General features: G+C 30.9%; 1 pseudogene; it reads right to left on the minus strand.

Moving 5' to 3' along the window:
* Positions 1 to 6,332: 6,332 nt before the first annotated feature.
* LOC137833298 (uncharacterized) lies at positions 6,333 to 13,725 on the minus strand (annotated as a pseudogene).
* Between the last annotated feature and the right edge of the window lie 7,623 nt (positions 13,726 to 21,348).

Below are 21,348 nucleotides of genomic sequence, written 5' to 3' on the forward strand. Positions count from 1 at the left end.
CATGGGATGCCAATGTTTTTGGGAGGCATAGTAATCTACCGTTATACGTTCACATGTCTGATTTGTTGGACCTTGCATCCGGAGATCAAGAGATTAACATAACAATTCTGCAATTATGGATGATGTAAGTTCAAATTTTAAAATCTTTATACTTTTGATTTATTAAATATATTAGTACTAACTTATTGAAATTTAGGTATCTTTCTGGATTATGCTTTGATGAGGGGAAACACAATATATATATGGGTTTTTAGACCCTCAAATCACTCAATCAATTGGAAACAAGAAGTCAGAAACACAAACATACATCACCACGGCCTTAAAGAATGGTGGAAAACACATTTATTTTGCTCCGTACATCCATGAGTAAGTTCTTATTTATTAAATAAGTTTTAATAAATTATTGAAATAAGAGAAACTAATTAACTGATTTGTTATACAGACATCATTGGCAATTATTGATCATATATGTTCAAGATCATACCGCTACATGGTTTTGCTCCTTGCATAAAAAACCTCCTACCTATTTTAAAAACATTATAGATAGGTATGACAGTTTCATTTAACATTTATTATTACTTATATATTATATAATGTTATGTATTCTAACATGAAATCTTATTATTTTAGTGTTTACTCTGGATATAATATGTTGTGTGGGAGGAGAACTTCAAATTCACAAAAAGTGACTTGGATGTACCTTAAGGTATTTAAAGTATATTTGTTCACTTAATTTAATGTGTTTCACACATTCATTTAATACATTTATTTTCACATGCAGTCCAACAGGCAACCTAAAAATTATGAGTGCGGTTATTATGTTATGCAGTGGATGTTGACTATTTTGCAAGCTCAAATTCAGAAAGGTTGGGATAAGGTAATACCTCAATACAATAAAAACTTTAAAATTTGAGATTTATTATTGATGCACTAATTCAAAAAATTTCAAATGTCACATTTCTTCAACGACCAACACCCACTAGATTTAGAAGCATTGGAGTATGTGAGAACAACATGGTCAAAGTATTTTTGTAACCATGTATAACACTCTAGTATAGATAAATCATTACAATGACAAATTTTTTCATATATTAGAAAAAAAAATTTGTATAATGTTATAATTTGTTGTATGTAATTTTTATATTTAAATTATGATTTGAAATGGTTTTATTTTCTTGAATTGAAAATTTTATGCAGGTTCAAGATTTCTTAAAAAGCAATTAATTTTTTTTTAAACACTATATATAACGACGGTTCCACTTGGAACCGTCTTTAAAATGGCTATTTACAATGACGGTTCCTCTGGGAACCGTCTATAAAAGGCCGTAAGTTTTTTTTAAAAAAAATTAAAAAAAGTCACCTTTAACGACGGTTGTGTAGAACCGTCGTTATAAGTAGGGGTTTTAACGACGGTTCCAGAACCGTTGTGAGAAACCAAACCTTTTAACGACGCTCGTAATAACGACGGTTCTGGAACCGTCTTTAAATGTTGATTTTAACCGTCGTTAATCTACCGGAGCACAATCGAAAATTTTTGACAATCACATTTTTTGTGAAAAATAATTAAAATGCACTTTTACTAAAAGAAGAAACAACACACGTGGCACACTCATAGAGCTTCTTCATGGTTGAGTGGAAGACAACTTGTAAAAGTCACAAGTGTTGTAAGGAGGGGATTAAGGTTTCCTTTTTTTCTCACGAAACCCTAAAGTTGCTCTGAACTTGGGGTTTTTGTTTTTCTCTCACGCAATTAGGTGGTCTACATGATGAGAAGAAAAGATTTTTACATAAACCAGCTAATTGTTTTTTGAATTTCAAATTTGAATTTGAAATCTCAATTGATTCTTGTTTTCTGATGAAGTTTTAAAGCCTTTTTTTTATTATTTATATATGCTCGCATTGCACTTCTCAATCCTACCGGTCTCAAAAACTTCAAAAATTCTTTAAGAAATCTGGATAAACTTCTCTTTACAACATGATTGAAGAATACCTTTGTGCGTTTTTTTATATTGCGTTCTAATACAGTTTAAATGTTTTTCTTTCATCATATTGCTCTTCATCCGATTTTTCTCAACATCTTCATCTGATTTTTCTCATTGTATTGCTCTTAATCCAGTCAAATCATTTTGTTTTTATGTACATCTATAAGAACTAAAAACTTATTTCTTCTGTGTAGACACCATTTCAAGATACAAATTAGTTTCTGAGAAGCATTTGTTCTTTACAATATTTTAATTTTTTCTCATGATATTGATTTTCATCCTGTCAAATCATGTTGTTTTTATGTACTTCTATAAGAACTAAATACATATGTATTTTGTACAGACACAATTCTAAAATTTCTACATTATTCAAAAATCTAAACACAAAAAAAAATCCTAAACAATTTAATGTCCTAATTAAATAAAATATTTAAAATAAATAAAATTCTTAAATTATTTAATGTCCTACTAAAATGAAAATCTAAAATAAATAAAATTTATAAATTATTCAAAATCATAAATAAACCTAACTTATTTTTATGTTATAATTAAAAATAATTCAAATAAATAAAATTTATAAGTTTTTCAAAATCCTAAATAAATATAAATCCAAAATTTAATGTCATTCTTAAATAGAAATAAAAAAATTTAAAAATTATTCAAAATTCTAAATAAATACCTATCATAAATTATTTAAGTCATTCTTAAATGAAAATCTAAATTACCTAATTTTCTAAGATTTTTAAAAGTCCTAAATAAATACAAATCCTAAATTATTTTATTTCCTACTTAAATAATAATCTAAAATAAATAATATTTATAAAATTTTCAAAATCCTACCTCAATACAAAATCTAAATGATTTAATGTTCTACTTAAATAAAAATATGAAATAAATTAAATTCCTAAATTATTCAAAATTATATATAAATAAAAATTCTAAATTATTTAGTGTCATACATAATTAAAAATAGGAAAGAAATAAAAATTTTAAATTATTCAAAATCTTAAATAAATACAAATCTAAATTATTTAATGTCCTACTTAAATAAAATTTTCCAATAAATAAAATTTATAAATTATTAAAAATCCTAAATAAACACAAATTCTAACTTATTTTATGTTATTTAAAAAACACTCAAATAAAAACATTTCTATGTTTTTTAAAATCCCAAATAAATATAAAATCTTAAATAACTTTATTTCCTATTTAAATAAAAATCTAAAATAAATATAAATCTAAAAAAATTTAATGTCATTCTTAAATAAAAATCGAAAAATCAATATAATTCTTAAATTATTCAAAATCTCAAATAAACATAAATCCTAACTTCTTGTATTTCCTACCTAAATAATATAATCTAAAATAAGTAATATTTCTAAAATTTTCAAAATTCTAAACAAATACAATATGTAAATTATTTATTATTTTACTTAAATAAAAATTTGAAATAAATTAAACTTCAAAACTATTCAAAATTATAAATAAATATTGTTCTCGTCCGCTGATTTTGGTCGGACTTTGAAGTCGGCTCCGAGTTGAAGCGAGTTTGCTTGATATTGTTGAATCGAGATTTTAATGCTTGTGACGAGGAGGGCTCCACATGTTGATCACATTCTCCGACTATCAAGTCAATGAGAGCATTCAAACTATGAATATCTGAATGTAAAATTTGTATCAGTGTAGAGGTCTCAACCCATTTTTATAGATTTTCCTTCAACAATTTCATCAACAAGAATATTCTGTTAAGATATGCCTTCATTTTATGAGTTCATGCAACTTTTATCTTTGACATTTTTTTATTTATATCTAAAATATATACGCCTTACTAATTCAATTATTCTCTATGTCATTTTACTTTAATTATCTTTTCAATAAAACTCCCAATTGTCTGGGCCGACCTTTTGACGCATCATTGGACTTATCATTTATCTTGGGTCGATCTGGATGTTTTCCCAAAGGTAGTTTCTTCCTGCACCCCACTATTTTCTTCCTGCACCCCCACACTCTTATGCAAAGACAAAATTACCCTTATTAATTTTTAAAATTCCAAAATTACCCTTAACCTAATAAAACCCTAAAAACTGGAAATGGGTGTCGTTTGTGCGTGCAGGCAGCGTCGTCTTCCTTGGATTGTTGATAGCAGCGGCGCAACACTTTCAAAGGTCATTCTCCTTCCAAATCTCACACATCTCTCTTGTGATTTAGAGTGTTGTTCATAAAGGTAAGCAATGTTTCATGTGTTTCGGATTTTCACATCCATTTTTGTCAAGGATTCTTGTTTCCGTAAATCTTTTTTCACATTCCGAATCACAGAATCCGATAGAATTTTGAATTTGTGGATCCGGTAGTGTTCCGGATTTGTGGATCCGGTAGTGTTCTGGATTTGTTGATCTAGTAGTATTCCGGATTTGTGGATCCGATAGTGAACCTCTAAAAATAGCTAAGCATTTTCGGCAGCCAAGGAAAGGTTCATCAAATGTTCATATATACTCCATAAAAGATTAGAGGTTATTACATGAACCACACTCCCTTTAGATGTTTAGAGGTAAAGGAGAAGTTCCAAGCAACACTCTAGATAGCCCAGATAACTCAATTCGGGAATTATGAAAATATAAAAATAGCGAGGGAAAGCGTAACTTTTTGCCCATGCAATTTAAACGAAGCAAAAATAATAGAGGAATAGGAGACAGAGGTCTAATGGTTTTCCTACTTCAATAACCATCTACGAATTAAAGCTTTTTCTACATAAATCATAAAGTATAAACACTACCGGATCCACAAATCTGGAATACTACCGGATCCACAAATCCGAAACACTACCGGATCCACAAATCCAGGACACTACCGGATTCTATGATTCGTTATGTGAAAAAAGATTTACGTCGCTGCTAGATTCGGAATCACAAAAGAGATGTGTGAGATTTGGAAGGAGAATGACCTTTGAAAGTGTTGCGCTGCTGCTATCAACAATCCAAGAAAGATGACGCTGCATGCACGTACAAACGACACCCATTTCCAGTTTTTAGGGTTTTATTAGATTAAGGGTAATTTTGGGATTTTAAAAATTAATAAGGGTAACTTTTGTCTTTGCATAAGAGTGTGGAGGTGTAGGAAGAAAAAAAGTGGGGGTGTAGGAAGCAATTGCCTTCCCCAAATTGACCTGAAGAGCCCAGATAACACACACTTAAGTGCTCGGGTGAGAGCTCCGAACACATCAAACCAATACAAATACATACCCTAATTTATTTATTGTTATACGTAAATAAAAATTTAAAACAAATAAATTCTTCAATTATTAAAAATCTTAAATAAATACAAATTTAAATTATTAACACCTGCAATTCAAGCATGTACAAGTGAGTGTCTAGAGGGAACAATTACTATATATAGGGGCATCTACGGTTTACTCCCAATTATTAAAATTTGTTTCAATATTTAAATTTAAAAAACAAGAAATTATTTTTAAGTATTTTGAATCAATTACCCTTTTTATAAATTTTAATTATTTTATTGTATCATTTTTTTTAATTATGATTATTATTGTTATTATTCCTCATTTATGAATTGTCTATTTGGTTTTTTTGAAAATTGAAAACTTTATACGAGTGTTAGATGATAATTTGTTGAGTTATCTGTGAAATGTGTTCACTATCTTAATGTTCAATATTTATTACAATATTTGCACTTAAAAAAAATATTTTTAAATATTTTGTATCAATTACCCTTTTTAATTACATGATATGTCTCATCAGTTTGTAGCCTCTAAATGTTATTTATTGGTACTTGAACAATTTATTTATTTATTTACGTATACTATTTATGTTTCTGCATTGTTTATATTAATTTAGTATTTTAATTATTTCATTTATTAGTATATGGCTGATTTTATTTCATATATATTAATATTTGTTTTTTAATTATTTTTTTATTTATATTTACATTCATTTATATAAATTACATTTTTACTTCTTTATAATTTATATTGTACATGCTAACTAAATTGATAAACATGTTATATTGTACGTACTGTTAATTAATTTAAGTATTTATATTTCTTTTATAAAAATTAATAATTAATATATAAGTAATATCTGAAATTTGTTATTTAAAAAAAAATTAAAACTTAATAAATAAATAAATAATGGTATGCAGTTAAATTTCCCGTGCATGGATTAAAAAAACTAGTTTTATAAACATAAGGTGTTCAAGATGATGCAAAATCAAAATGCATGTGTTGTATGTATTACACACATAAAAGCTCTTTCAAGAGCCCTAAAATCACAAAAAAACAATAGCTGTTAGATTCAGCTACTGATCTTCATCTCTTGAACTTTCCTCCTATGAAAGCTACTTCCTACCATGGCTGCAAAAGACAGTCACAATGTATAACAAAAGTTATTGAGTAGGATACATATCTTAATAAAATGATTTCATTTTGTACCTTGTAACAACAAAAATCTTTAACCATTTGTTGGTGTTGCATACTACACATGTGACTGTCATACATTGGTGAAGAAAAATATAAAAAAAAAGCGACATTTGAAAGGAATAATGATTACCTGTTCCGTGTGACGTAGTCCAGCTATTGGAATTGCACAAGATTCTTCATTTTCCAATAGTCAAACATAGGTGTAGAGAACTCTTCATAAATCCAAAGTCTATTCCTCGTACGAGTCACAGAAACATATAGTTGCTTCAGTTCTGAGCATAAGACACTGTGATTCGAATATTGATCAAAAGATCCTCTAGAGCTGGTTTGTGTTCTTGAATCCAGTATATGCTTCATATAGTCATTTACCACCTCCCATCTCCTTTGCAGAGGTGAAGAGGTGAAGAAGTTATACAGCAACACATCCTAAGATAACCAGAAAGAAACCATAAGAAAAACTGATCAAGAAAAAACAAAGGAGTAAATGTAAAACCAATAAAGTTCTATAGGGACAATAACCTGAAATTCAAGACCCTTGCACTCTAAAATGGTTAAAACAAGAGCTTCTTTGCCAGCAATCCGAAGCACTTCTTCTCGTGCTATTTTATCTCTAACCAAAATTACTCTCTCCCCTCCAACTCTCCCAACATTCTCATCACCCTTGCATCTACTTTGTCCAAAAGCTTTTAAAATGGAATCTGCATCATTTCTTGATCTAATTACAAGGGGGGTTTTCCCTTGTATCCAACTACTCTCTACTTTCAACAAGTCTATAGAATGAGGAAAGAAATGATAAAGAAGTTCAATGATACTTTCTGACAACTGCAGAACCTCGGCACTGCTGCAAAAGTTCTGACTCAGTACAAAAATATCTGAAATGCGTCCTTTCCCGTTTCTTTTGTCATCATTCCAACTCTTGGATTCTAAAACAAACTTTTCGTAGAAAAGGGATCTAACATCTTTGAATCTCAAATCCCTCCCTACTGTTTGTGCTGTATCTCCACAAAAAACAAAACCCTCTTTTACATTTCTGCAAATATATTTAAATAAACCAATCTGAGCCATTGTTAGATCTTGCACTTCATCTACGAATACAAAATTCACTTGATCACCCTTGTATCTTACATTCCTCAGTCTAGAGTGAAGATCAATAACTATATCAGACAAATCAAACTCACCATGTTGGATCTTCATTCTTTCATAATTTTGAAATATATCATATATCCTAAATCTTGTCTCCATGCTCAGACCTGAAGTTCGGTTTTCAGATACATCACAATATTGCTCCCGGCTTAACTTACCATGGTCAATCGTTCTTTTGCCACCTTTTATATGTGAAATTATTTCAGTAAACACTAGATAAGAATCCAGTGTTTTACATAGCTGGACATTGAAGTGAGACCAATATAATGACTCAAACCTTTCATAATTCACTTCCTTCATCATCAACGTTTCCATTGCAACCAACTTTGAACCAAGGTCCTCCTTACCCTTCACATTATAAAATCTATCAAAATTAGAATTTCCCAATGTCCCATCAAGCATCAGTAAAAATTTACGAAATGTTATCACAAGCGGATATAAATCGTCAGAAACACCATGAAAGGAATCTGGGATATTCTCAAACTGTGTTGCTGTACTTCCTTCTCCTAAGGACCTGTGTGGTGAATCCAAAATTAAACTTTAGTAACCGTATCAAATAGATGACATGGATTGACCCAACATTTAACATTATCACAGTGTTTATTAATAAAAAAACGTTAGAAACAGCATTCTTTCAGGTAAATTCACTTAAGAAATTCATTCATTTGTTGCTTATATGGTCTATGATCAGGTATATATTAGCATTGCGCATCATATATAAAAACTCTTTTATATATGAAACACTTACAATTTTCTACTTCAGTTGAAAGAAGAAAAAAAAACATATCCTGATGTAAGCTATAATCTGATAAAAGGGTCTTTACCTAGATGCCTACACATTCAATTTCCATAATCATTTTATACTTTTATCCCTCTTTCTTATAGTGGATTTCTAGTGGAACTTACTTATACAAGTTATAGAAAGTTCGTAGCAAATATTTTTATATTGTTGCCTAAGTTTTTGTATTAAGGTTAAAACGTTTCATTTAATTTAATTTATTATTTATTGATAAAAAAAATATACTTTTAAGAATTAAAAACGACAGGTTGTATAGTATTATGAAAGAAGCTATACATGCCTTTTCAAGAGAGAAACATGATGTTGGACCTTCTGGCATAGTCCAGAACTCAGTGTCACGAATAACTGTCTCAATACTGGTCTCTCAGTCTCAGTAGCAATCTCCTTGGACTGTTCAAGATTTTCATTAACTTCAGATCCATAAAATTGTTCAACTCCCTTATGGTGCAATATCTCATTTTGAATAAGCTTAGTTATTAACACCGTGGTTTTTCCCGTACCACTACGACCGAGTACAAATGTACTCTGAGAGAAGAGAATGATGTTTCTCTGTTCGTCAGTTACGTCATATAGAAGACCAACTTGTAAACTATCTTGTCCATGAAGCATATAATCTCTTGAGATGGAACAGTTCTTCATCAACAACGTACACTCTTCATGCTCAACCCTTAAGTTTTCACCTTCACTTGTATCTTCATTGCCCTTCATGTCTCCATTTGCATTATTATCAACGTTCTCAAATTTTTGGATATTGGCTGAAAGTGGCCAATTCAATGGAAACTCTAGGCCCCTGTTCACAAGGAGAAAAGACCAATTCTCTTTATCAGTTAATGCAATAAGAGATTAAAAGTTTTTAAATTAATTAATGCAATTGAAAGCACTCACCTAAGATTTTTTTTGTCTTTCTTTTTGCACATACTAATATATTCTAGAGTGTATCTTTTGAACACATTGTCAAGGCGCTTAGCCAACTGTGGGATATCATCTAAAGGCAATATATCCCATATCTTTAAAATTTGCATATACCATGAAGTTTTGATTATTTCTATCGAACAAATAACATAGTAATTTTCAACCTTAAACATTTTTAAAATCTGAGTTGAATTTTCACAAGACAAATCCACATTATTCCATTTAGGTCTCCATCCACTGGAGAGTCTTTCGAGAAGGTTTATAACCTTGTTCTTGGTGGTTACCCCAGATCTTAATCTTTTGAAGGACCTCAGGAATTTGTCACTGGAGGAAACCTACAGATATGTACATTGGCAGCAATGTTAAGAATAGATTCAGCACATACAGAGAAAATCAATGCAAATTACAGGGATTTATTTCAACTATACTCAATTTTAATGAGTCATTATATATCGATTACTTGAGGAAATGCTTTTTCTAGATTATAAGCTAGAGGTTGTTCATTCAAATATTATTATGAAAATATACATTGAAGGAGTTGCTAACAACTCATTAAAAAGTGCAACCCAAGAAAAAAAATTAACAGGTATAAAATAAGTCCAGGACCATATACCTTCCACAATTTACTTCTGAATAGGACACTGTTTGTATCAAGCAAATCATCAAAGTGATCTGCCTCTTTCCTGGAATCGAATACAGCTTTTGCCATTTCTTCGTTTTGGTCTGCATTAAAGAAGCACTTACGGTTCTTGGCATCAAGCACTATAGCCTTCCAAACATTTTCATTCTTTGTAATGGCCCATTCATTCCCCAAAATCCACAAGCAGTGCCTACAAGATATCAAACCAAATGCAGTTTTTCAGCTATTATGATATGATACCCTAAAAAACAAATAATTGTAAGAAATAGAAAAGTTAAGAGCACAAGATGTACCTACCTAGCCCTTGTAAGAGCAACATTAATCCTCTGTGGAGAGGAAATGAACTCAAGAGATGATCTATTACTTGTTCTTACAGTTGATAACATGATAATATCCTGCTCCCCTCCTTGAAAACCATCAAGAGTCGTCACAACCACATTAAATCCATCATGACTTTCAAAATTCTTTCCAATTTTCTCCTGAATTGCCGCAACTTGGCCAGCGTAGGGAGTCACAATACCAATTCTGAATTCAAGCTTTGAGCTCAACCGTGCTACATCAAAGAAAAGGCAGCTTCCCATTCAGACATAATGGATTATCAGTGAAAACAATGAAGTTAATGTTTTCACACTAAGGTGAATCAAATTATTAACTTCAGTTCACACTACTAGGACAAATAGAATTTCGTAGATAGAAACCTTTAATGAAATATAACAATTTAATAAACCATCTAAATCTTTTTATTCAAAACTGAACTTTTTTCCAATAAACAAATGCAGACTAAAATATATCAGATGTTCTTCTAAAAGGACGTGTTATTGTATTGTCATCTAAGGTCTAGCACCAAAGATAGCAAGAACAATAAAAAGGCAAGAAAAAATCTTAGAAATTACTGCTGAAAATATTAATGGAAGAACAAACCTTTGTGCAGATTTTTCAGTATAGTCATCACAACTGCGACCTCTGCCAAATTTTTGTAGCTTCTTCCTGCATCATCAAGCTGTTCTTTGCCTTCAATTACATTTATAAAAGAATAAGGACCGAACATTGGCCCTGGGAGGTATTTCTTCCCAAAGTCATTTCTTTGCACATTTGGTGCATCCTGAATTTTGTTGGAATAGAAATACGAAATTGGGAAAGAACTTATTTGCGGGTGCATCCTGTGCTGCATATTAAGGAGAGACTTTGTGTAACCTAATGAACTTAATCTTTCAAATAAGCTCCTTCCAAAACCAGCTTCCTTAGAAACCTTGTACACAAAAAATAAGTACAAAATGAAATTAGAAATAAAGGAGCATTTTAGGAGAAGAATTCTCTGATAGAAAACATAGTACTTGCTTGATAGTGATTACATACATTACTTCTAACCATTGATGGCAGTTGAAGCTCATCGCCAACAAGAATGGCATTGTTTATCCCTGGAAGTAAAAAAGGTATTATTGATTCACATTCCTTGAGTTGCGCAGCCTCATCTATCACCAAAATGTTAAATGGCTTCATCTTTAAAGAGTGCAACTTATGAGAACCAGAAGCTGTGCAAAATATCAATGACGAGTTTTGGAAACAAAACTCTCTGATTGAGTCATTTTTATGAGATTTTAACAGCATGAAGCTATCTAGTGAATTTTCAACGGTCTTTAAAGCATCAAGACATGCATTTCGCTTCATGTACAACGTGTATGCTGGACCATCAAATGCCCAGGAAGCCATCTCTGGTAAATTTTTATAAGTGAATAGCTTTTCCAATTCTTCAGAAAGCAAATCACTTTGCAACAAGCAGACCTCAAATGATGCAAGTGCCTCACTTAAGCTTTCTAATTTCCGAAAGTTATGTTTCAACAAACTCCTCCCAACATGCGTACACAAGATATAAATGCACGATTGTAGGGACCTTGTTGCTGAGTGGAACTTTTCTCTCAGAAAAACTAGAAATGATTTGGAGTTTCGCTTCTCCTTTAACTCCATGCCATAACGGGAAGCAAAACATTCAAGAAGGTCAATCATTGATTTAAGACAATATCTAAATCCAGTAGTAGAATGGGAAAAGCATTTTGACAGCTCTTGTACACGATGATCCAGATATATATCATCAACATCTTCTCCAATTTTGAGCCTCTCATTGTTTCCAAACAGTAGCAGTTCACCCATAGAACACAACAAATTCCCAGATTCTTTATTATGTGCCTCTTTCATTATACTTACAACTCGTGTAGCAACTTCTTTTATGGCAACATTGGTTGAGGCACATACAAGTACCCTATACTTCATTTTCAACATAGCAAAGAGCAGTGTGCCCAAAGTTCTTGTTTTTCCTGTGCCTGGGGGACCCCATATGAGTTTCACGGCTGTGTGGTGATTACAATCGAGGCCAGAAAGACATGAAGAAATTGCCTCCTTTTGTGACATATTAAGATCTGATAATAACAGTTTATATGAACAGTCGTCACTTAGAGCATTTTCCTGAGAGCTACAACCAGAACATTCCTCATCCTGTTTTCCATCATTCATTCATTCATCAGTTGTAGAACTAATTTCAAAATCAACTATCTTAAAATAACAGACAATATGCATTTAACAAATCATGGATGCATATACGTTAGCACCAGCCCAGAATTTAACACTGAATAACATTTTAAGATGATGAATTAAGAATATGATAACAGATCAAAAAATTTAGATCTAAACACTTTTCAAAATGCTTAAAATTATAATTTTTCCCTATTGAAATTTTATTCACGTTGTCCATAAAAGCTACACAGCCCTTCATGAGGAATAAAAACATATACTATTCTTAAAAAATGAATACTAACATAAATATACTTCATATTTTTAAGAATAAAAGCATATTCAAACCAAAAATTAAAATTCTTACCTCCTTGGTGCATAAGATCCGCTTGAGTATCTTTAAATTACCAGGCATATGAAGTGCAGCCCAAATTCTTTCATTAGGGATTAGATTTGTCAAAAAAATGAGAAATAGAGGTTTGTTCCCCCAATCTGTAGGGTCAAACTCGTTTGATGCCTTCACTTTTAACATGATATTATCGTCATACTCATCTTCAGTTTTACTCACAAGTGACACAAACTTCCACTTCCTTCCCATCCTTTCCAGGTCTTCTACTGCTTCTGCTTCGTAGTCAGACAATATTAAAACATCACCATGCAATGCTTTGTATGGTTCTCCAGAATGAGAAAACCTATTTTTCCAGCTATTAATTTTCAAGTTATACAACTTTTGTTGTAATGGTTTTGCTTCCTTTAGACCAATCACCTCTGCATAAGGTGCTTGGTGTATGATCTCCATACTTGAGCACAACTGTGCTCGAGTTTCTTCTAAGAAAGGGTCGGTAAAAGATCCACGGTAATGATCAATGGACTGAAACGATAGTTCAATCTTCTGTACCTGAAAACCAAAAGGACAGTTAAAATCAAGTCATGCATAACTTGTAGAGAAAAACGTGCAATATATATACAGCTATACAAAGACACAACCAAAAAGAACATGTCAGGCCACTGGTGAGTGTGTGTCAAAATAAGCATTATAAGATGAATCTACACCAAGAAAAACAAGTTGAATGATTCTGAACATGAGATAGAATGCAGGAACAATGACACGACTAACCTTGTTCCTGTAAAGATCTTCATTTAGAATGTCTTGAATGGACCAAGCAAAAATCAAATCAGTGAAACCATAATCACCATTGTCTTTCTTCTTACTTGAAGAATCACCTTCCATCATTCCTAGTGAGTTCAGTTTCCTTGACAAAAAATAATCACGAAAAGATTGCATGGTGAAAACTGATACTCTTTGGAATTTTAACTGCTCTGATAACTGCTAGAGGAAAAAGTACATATGAGAGATAGCTTTTGACATAAATGTATTATGCAGAACAACAAAGACGTCTTTTCGTTTTCTCTACACTCTTCTCAAAACTGGATGTCTCATCATATAACCTCTTCACTCTTCATCTGCTCATACATTTCTTGTTCAGTAAGCAATTTGAGGAAAACACTGTTAAACTTCCTTAACTTTTAAACGATTTTTCAGTCCTTTAAAATGGAATCTATTAAGACTCCGTCACTAAAATAAGTTTAATGAATTATTTATTCATAGATTGTTCAATATGATAAATAAACTTTAAAGAGAAAAGTCACTTTAAAGAACTTTTTATTTATTTATTAAGTACTTCTATTTAATGTAGATTTAGAATGTTAAAATGGGTCATTTTGTTTGGTTTTAGTCTATCAAGTTCATAGGTCAAAAAATTAGTCCACCAGTTTTTTTTATAATTTTATTAATTTTAATTTACAATTTTAAATATATATAGAGTTTTGATATAACATGTGTCTATCTTCTTATATTTGTGTCTAACTTTTCTATATGGCAAATTCTTCTTTAAATTACGTTTAAGACTTTTGTTTAAGACCTTCAACTGATCATATAGATTTATGGTTTTAAACAATCTATTATAAACTAAGTAACTTTTTTTTAAGATAATCATGGTATTATTTGTTATCAAAATTATTGTTATCTATACCTTAACAATTTGGTGTTATGTCATATATAGATGTAAAATTTTAAAGGAGAATGATTACATAAACCAATATGATTCTTAGTTGAAGTAAAATAATACATGATAAACAATTTATAAAAAATGGTGTGTCAATTATAGTTAAAAGAATAGTTTTGTTAACTTATGAACTTAAATTTTAATATAAAAGCTTATTATTCTTAATTCCAAATATTTATAGAATTTAAAATAATAACTTATACTACAAGAAAATCATGAAATAGAAACCAATTTCTAGAAACCAAAATAATTAGTTGCAATAATAACTAAATTAGAGACCATTTTAGAAACTAAAAAAAAAATTAGTTTCTAAATTAGTTTCTATTATTTTCTATTATTGTTAAATAGTTTCTAAATTGGTATCTAATTAGCAACCAAGGTTTTAGAGACCAAATTTAGAAACTAAATAATTGGTATCTAAAACCTTAGTTGCTAATTAGATACCAATTTAGAAACTATTTAACAATAATAGAAAATAATATAAACTAATTTAGAAACCAATTTTTTTTTTAGTTTCTAAAATGGTCTCTATTTTAGTTCCTATTGTAACTAATCATTTTGATCTCTAAAAATTGGTTTCTATTTCATGATTTTCTTGTAGTGTTAATTTTATAATTTGGGATGATAAGTTTTTGAATTTATAAATTCTTATTTTATTGTTGATTTAATAAAGTCAATGTTTTAAAACTTAAAATATTAACAAAAAAAATTAGTGAAAAAAGCAATTTTGCTTAATAAAATAGTAGAAAATAGAGGAGGTTTGATTTTACCAGCAAAACGATGAAAAGGCGACAGAGAAAAAAAGAAACAACATAAGTGTTTAATATTATTTGACACGCATAACAAATTTTGTAGTTCTTTTTTCTTGGAGTTTTACATTGATTGGTAAAATGACTATTTTTTCACAATTTCAACAAGTAATTTAATTATGAAATTTTATATGCATTCTTTCTATGGATTTTGATATGCTCGACCTTTATTTTGGTTCTTTTTGGCTACTTTTTCTTTTATTTTCAATACTCAACATTGAACCAGAATAAAAAATATCCCTTAAGTCTTTCTTGAACATCTTGGCTTAAGATCAAGTTATAAATGTCATCAAACCTCAACTTGATATTACTTATAGAGCTACTATTTAAAGTACTTGTATCCCAACTATTCCAAAGAGATGAAATAGAATTAATGCTTTCACCATATCATCAAAGTTGATCTTCACTAATGTTAGCTGTCAAGAATTGTGTTAAATTCATTAATGTGGATTAATAATTGAATTATCTTCATCCATCTAAGTTGACTAGCTTGCGTATCAAATACACTTTGTTGGTTGCATATGGCTTCTCGTACATATTTGACAACATTTGCATAAGAACTATAGTTATTTTCTCATTTAGAATTTTGAACACAACATTCTTGGTTAATGTCAATCGAATCACATTGAGTGTTTGGTGAGGTAGGAATTCCTAATTTGAATGCTCCGTGTTGTTTGACTTCTGCCCCTTTAAGGGTTGATACAACTTTTTCTTATACAAATAGTTTTCCATCAAACTTCTCAATCTTCACCCTCCCTTCTTCCAACATCATTTCTCTTTTCTTTCAAAGAAAGTTCTCACTACTCCTCTAAATAGAGACCAATATGAAAAAAGAAAACAAATAGTTTTTTATGTGGAAGATTAGACAAGGCTACAACAATGGAACATACTAAGATATTCGTTTTGAATACCATTTGTAAGGATCAAAACGATAGAAAAATGAGAGAGAGAGAGAGAGAGAGAGAGAGAGAGAGAGAGAGAGAGAGAGAGAGAGAGAGAGAGAGAGAGAGAGAGAGAGAGAGAGAGAGAGAGAATGACATAAGAGTTTAACATGGTCCGACATAGAATGTGTATGCCCATGTCCACGACTATATTAGGAAGTATTTTATTTTGTTGTATCTAAAATCTTTACAATGTGTTGCTTACATAGCAACATTGAGAATAATATCCCTCATTGTTATACAATTTGGAACTAAAACCAAACTTCACAATACTAGCAATCCTAATTTTGCTTCCAACAATGGTTAAGCGAAAATTTCAAATAATGATGGAACACGTACTAGAGATGAATTGATCGCAATGACTCTAAAAGGAATAGATAAACATAATTGTACTTCTTTTACAAATTATTCTATAAATTCGAAAACAAAGGTATAACTTACTTCTACACAATGTCCTAAAAAATAAAGAGAATAAGGAAAAGCAAAACATTGCTCACGTAAGCATTGTGAGGAAAAGGAATGAAATGATGACAATACTATATATCTTCATGTAAAACTTATGTTTTAATTTCTTGCTTTATGTGTCATATTCTTTTTCTTAAATTTTATAGGAAAAGAGTGTGGCCACAAGGTTAGTAGAAGAGAGGTATGGATAGTTACACATAAACATGCTAATTGAGCATTTGTGAGTGATGAAATGAGGGAAATTTGTTTCAATTATAATAAAGTTTATAATTGTCAACCACACTTCATGTTATTTTAATTTGTTTCTTCTTGTTTGTGGAAAACAAATTCAAGCATATGAATCAACCTCGTCATCCTCCATATCAAAAGAAATATCAAGTAGTGATTCCTTAGCTTATGCTTTCAAAGCCAAAAACATTGTGGACGTGTTAAGGCTTTAGGTTTGGGTCCTTGCCCTTTTAGTGTTTTTTATTTATTTATCTTTTTGGATGAAGATTAGAGGAAATGTATTTGCAAAAGAAATAGAATTTCGTGGTTGAAGAGGAATGGAGGAATATGTGAGAGTGAGAAGTAAGGCCAACTCACCAAGGAAGAGTCTAGGCTAGAAAGAGACTAACCTAGGGAAAACTTAGGAACAAGTAGAATGAAAAAATGGACAACATTTAATTACTAATTCCAACTTAAAAAAGATAGAACACTCTTATTTATAGGAGGCTTGAGGAAGAGTGTGAAGGGAGCCTTACAAAATCCTAACTTGGAGCCCAACTAACATGCATTTTCCCTTGTATGACTAGGTTTAAGAAAACCCTAAGCTAATATAGACCTATATACAAGCCTAAAATCCTACTCTACTTGGCCGAAATTTATGGCCCCATTATTTTGCATTACTTGGCCCAATACATGGCCCATTAAATTCCAATATACAAAATACAATTATTTAAACTAAAGATTGGTCCAAAATGATGATGACTTGACCCTACTAAGACCAATTGAGTTATAATGTTACTAAAATCTTCTAGCTAAGGCTTTAGTATTATTTTATGGTGTGAAGATCCTCTCAGATATATTTTGTGAATTTCTTCATCCTAGAGTTGTCCTATTTAATTGGACCTACAAAAGATAGACAAAATTCCAATTAAGTCCATTTATGTTAATAAATCTTTGAATAAAACTCTAGGTCTTCAATCTCCTTATTATGTGGATGTTGTGGTTGGATAACTTTCCATCACGTTATCACGTATAGTGAGATATCTTTAAGTTTTCCTTCTTATACACACTTACAAAATTGGGTTAATAATTAATGTTGATTATATTGCATTGCTATTTAAAAAAATTTAAAAGTGAGACTTGTAGTCAATGGTTGGTTAACCATGCATCAACAAATTTAATTTGTTTGTTTATGATTTTTTTATTAAGTTGTTGCTTCTCTCGGTTAAGTGGATTTTATTTTTTTTTAATTGCATAAGGTTTAAACTTGCAAATTTTAGTTTCAGTTACTTATGTGAACTTTTTTTCGGTGATGTTCAATGATAAAGATTGATTCTAATAGTGTTTTATTATTCTTTGTACATGTACCTTGGTATTTTTTTGTCCATGTTGTATTAGAAGTTCTTAATCTTCGTAATATTTTTCTGAAAAAGCTACAATTAGCATAAGGAAAAGTATACATAATTTTTTTTTTGCATATGGAGACTAGAATACAAAAGCTAAAAATAGGTAAAAAAATTTGCTGCTAAAATGTGATGATGATAAAATGAAAATTAAGCTTGTCCACAAGATTATGAAGATCAAGAGTATTATATGTGCCTCGTCAGCAAAAACAAAGATGAATATAATGATATATGTTATGGATTTTAAGAAGAACAATTGTCTAATCTCGCAACCATATGCTCATTGTGAATTTTTATGATTCCTTTGATTACATTGTCATCATGCATAAGACAGATGGTTACATATTTTTTTTTTGGATGACTGAATATGATGTGTCGTATTTATGAGCACTCTTTAGATATAATAACATCTCTACCAAGAATTTGTGTCTTCTTTACTACTTGCAACCATATGTGCGGTGTCCAATTACTTGGACTTTTCGCACTAGCAAGTTTATATTCATGTAAAAACATGTTGGGTCTCTCTCTATAGCAATAACATATTTTTACATATTATTCAATTAGACTAATTTTCTAAAATAGGTTTCTATATTGACCTAATAAGTGAATGAAATGAAGACAATGATGACTTTTTGACAAAACTATAAAGGAGAATTGCCTCATGACTTTGCTATGTTTAATGTATCTGTTGGAGATCCCACATCGACTAGAGATTAGAGTCTTTCATTGTATATAAGTGGGTGCAAACCTCAACCCTATGAGCCGGTTTTATGGGGTTGAGTTAGGCTTAAAGTCCACTTCGTAAGTTAGGCTTAAAGTACACTTCGTAATATGGTATCAGAGCCATTTTCGAGCCTATCCTAGCGAGTATTTGTTGGGCCTATCGTGCCACCCGCTATCGGGCCGCTATCGGACCACCCAAAATATATAGTCCCACGCACGAGTTGGCAGTCTCGGCGTGAGGGGGGTGTGTTGGAGATCCCACATCGACTAGAGATTAGAGTCTTTCATTGTATATAAGTGGGTGCAAACCTCACCTTATTGAGCCGGTTTTATGGGATTGAGTTAGGCTTAAAGTCCACTTCGTAATAGTATCATTGATAATATTTATATCATGATTAAATTAATATATATTTTATATTGTAATTTGAATATTAATATTTATGATTATTTTTTATATGTTAGGTATCTGATTAATGAAATGTTCCTAACGAAGAAATAAATCATCAACATCAAGAACCATAATTGAAAAATGTTATTTAATTTTTCATTATCTCTAACTTTATGATTGAGAACGAATGATATTGCAATGTTTCACTATGTTTAACCTTTAAATTTTGTTGATTACATTATTTTACCTTGAATTTGTAGACTTTGTTCTTTGTTCCTTTTATGAATGTTACATTTTAATTATAAATACCAAAATTTTTAAATTTGTGCCTTTTTATCTTTTTCACTTGTTTTGGGATTCATGTGCATTAAATATAACTTAGGTTAAATGGGAAAAAGTTTGTATGTCAAAGGAGAAGGGAGGTATGGGGTAAAAGACATAAATTTTTTCAATATGACTCTCCTCTCTAAGTGGAAATCGAGATTAGGATTTGAAAAATTTGGTTTGTGGAAGGAAGTACTTGAATCTAAGTATGGGTCTTGAAGGATGCTCGATAGTAGGGGGTTACAAGAAATAAGTCTAGATGGTGGTGGAATGTTAAAAAAAGTTATTGATGAGATGTACAATGGTCAATGGTTTGGAGAAAAAATTTGGTGGAAATTGGGAAATGGTTCCAAAATATTTTTTTGGCAAGAAAGGTGGTTGGGCTAGATGAATTTAATAAAAAATTACCAAAGGGATGGGTAACTGGACAGAGTTTGGGTGAGTGTAGGAGCTTAAATGGAGGAGCTTAATTGGGATCATTGTTCAGTGTAGAAGTTGTTGAAAGAGGTGCAACGTGTAAAACCTGTCATTAGTGAAGAAGATTAGTGGATCTGGTTGGGTGAGGTTGATGCTAGATATTCTGTCATATTTGCTTATAATTTTTTTTTTTGTTGAATAGGGTACAAGAGAAATCATATGGTAAGCAGGACATTTGGAAGTTGAAGGTGCAACCTTCGACCCAAGTTTTGGTTTGGAGATTTATCCTAAATAGAGTCTGAATAAGAGATAATTAAAGAAAAAGAGGAATAATCCTTGCGAGTTATGTATAACCGTGTTATGTGTGAATCTGTTGATGAATTTGTTAATTACCTTTTTTATACTTATAAGTTTTCAGAGACGGTATAGAGTATGTGTCACAAATGGGTGGGAGTACATATTGTCTCTCATTATCTTTCCAATATGCAGTTGCAACAATTTTGCTTACCGAGTCTGAGTGCTTTGAGAAATATGGAAAACTATGTGAGTTGCTATGGTAAAGAATATTTGGCAACAAAGAAATGCAATTATTTTAGAGGGGAAAAACAAGATGCGAAAGAAGTTTTATGCACTGGCCAATTAAATGCTTGGGCGTGGATCAATGCAAAGTGTACAAAAGCAAACTTGATGGAGGACAATCCAAGCTACCATATACAAGAATGAAGACAAAAGAACTGTTTGTATAAATAGAAGAATAGTCATTTATAAGACTTGTATTAAGAAGACCTACATGAAACCTCTTTAAGCCATTAAACCGCACCATAGTTAAAATTGCTGAACTAGAGTTTTGGTATTTTAAGGAGCAAGCTACTTCCTTCTTCTTCATCTATAAATAACTCGAATTCAAACCATGTATTAAAATTTGCATTAATTGAATGAAGTATTCAAAATTGAAGCTCATTCTCTCCCAAATCTCCCTTTTATACAGAGCCTTCTAGGCCTAGTGAAAACCCTAGAAAGTTGGTCTTACCTCTTTTTACCTCCTAGCACCTAAATCACTCCCAAATCTCCCCAATTCACTCTTAAACTCGATGTAAAGCTTCAATCAGTCTGCTACCACTCCATGAATTCTCCAATCCATTTGAAAGGTAATAATAAGAGTTATTAGTCTTTATTTAATGTGAACTATAAT

This window comes from Phaseolus vulgaris, chromosome 6, assembly GCF_000499845.2.
Source record: "Phaseolus vulgaris cultivar G19833 chromosome 6, P. vulgaris v2.0, whole genome shotgun sequence".
Taxonomy (NCBI): Eukaryota; Viridiplantae; Streptophyta; class Magnoliopsida; order Fabales; family Fabaceae; genus Phaseolus; species Phaseolus vulgaris.